The sequence below is a fragment of the Pteropus medius genome, unplaced genomic scaffold (assembly GCF_902729225.1).
Source record: "Pteropus medius unplaced genomic scaffold, Ma_sr-lr_union100, whole genome shotgun sequence".
Classification (NCBI taxonomy): domain Eukaryota; kingdom Metazoa; phylum Chordata; class Mammalia; order Chiroptera; family Pteropodidae; genus Pteropus; species Pteropus medius.
This window is the reverse complement of record NW_024355203.1, coordinates 783,464-785,122: the sequence shown is the minus strand read 5'-3', so window position 1 is coordinate 785,122 and position 1,659 is coordinate 783,464. Positions and strand designations below refer to the sequence as shown.

Here is a 1,659-nt window from a genome sequence, read left to right as displayed (position 1 = left end):
TTTCATTCTTTTGCATATGGCTGTCCAGTTTTCTCAGTATTATTTATTGAAGAGACTGTGCTTTCCCCATTGTATATTCTTCCCTTCTTTATTATAAATTAAGTAACCATATATACATAGGTTTATTTCTTGGCTATCTAATCAATGTGTCTGTTTTTATACCAGTACCATGCTATTTTGATTATTACAGCTTTGTAATATAGTTTAAAATCAGAGAAAATGATGCCTGCGGCTTTGTTCTTCTTAAGATTGTTTGGCTATTTAGGTTCTTCTGTGGTTCCATACAAATTTTAGGAGTTTTTTTTCTGTTTCTGTGAAAAGTGTCAATGCAATTTTAATAGAAATTGCGCTGAATCTATAGATTGCTTTGGGTATTATGGAAATTTAAACAATACTAATTCTTCTAATCCATGAGCACAGAATATTTTCCATTTATTTGTGTCTTCTTCAATCTTTTACATCAATATCTCAGAGTCTTCATTGTAGAGGTCTTTCAGTTCCTTGGTTAAATTTATTCCTAGGTATTTTATTCTTTTTGATGCCATTGTAAATGAGATCGTTTTCTTAATTTTTCATTCTGATAGTTTGTTGTGAATGCATAGAAATGCCACCAATTTTTGTATATTGATTTTGTACCCTGCGACTAACTGAATGCTTTTATTACTTTTAACAGCTTTTTGGTGGAGTCTTTAGGGTTTTCTATAAAGAAAATCACATCATCTGCAAATAGTGACAGTTTTACTTCTTCCTTTCCTATTCGGATGTCTATTTTTCTTGCCTAATTGTTCTGGCTAGGATTTCTAACACTATGTTGAGTAAAAGTGTCAAGAGTGGACATCTTTGTCTTGTTCCTGATCTTAGAAGAAAAGCTTTCAGCTTTTCACCATTAAATATGATGTCAGCTTTGGGTTTGTCATATATGGCTTTTTTGATGTTGATGTGCATTCTCTCTATTCCTACTTTAAGAGTTTTTATCATAAATTGATGTTGAATTTTGTCAAATGCTTTTACTGCATCTATTGAAGTGGTACTATGTTTTTCATTGTTTAATGTATCATATTTATTGATTTTGCATGTTAAACCATCCTTCTATCCCTGGAATAAATCCCATTTGATCATGGTATGTGATCCTTTATTATTATTATTATTATTATTATTATTATTATTATTATTATTGTTATTATTATTACTATTATTTAAAATTTTTTAGGCAAGGCAACCCTTGGTTGACCTCATAGATTGCAAGGATTTTGTCAGCTTACAATCCCTTATTTTTTTATTTTTTATGCCTACAGCACCTGGTCTTCCTAGGTAGTCTCCCTTCCAAGTACTAACCAGGCCCAACCTTGCTTAGCTTCTGAGGTCAGACGGGATCGGGCTTGTTCAGGGTGGCATGGCCATAGACGATTCTTTTTTCTTTTTAATTAATTTTTTATGGTGACATTGGTTAATGAAATCCAATAAGTTTCAGCTGTATACTTTAACAATAAGGCATGCATATGTATGTATGTACACACACACACACACACACACACACACACACACACTGTGTGTTCACCTCCCATAGTTAAGATTTCTTTCTGTCACCACATATTTCACCCCTTTTACCCTGTCTACCTCTCTCTCCCTTCACTCCCCTACCCTCTGGTAATCACTAGT

General features: G+C 32.9%; 1 pseudogene; it reads right to left on the bottom strand.

Annotated features, from left to right (window-relative positions):
• Nucleotides 1-1,286: 1,286 nt before the first annotated feature.
• LOC120598480 (uncharacterized) lies at nt 1,287-1,405 on the bottom strand (annotated as a pseudogene).
• Nucleotides 1,406-1,659: the final 254 nt, after the last annotated feature.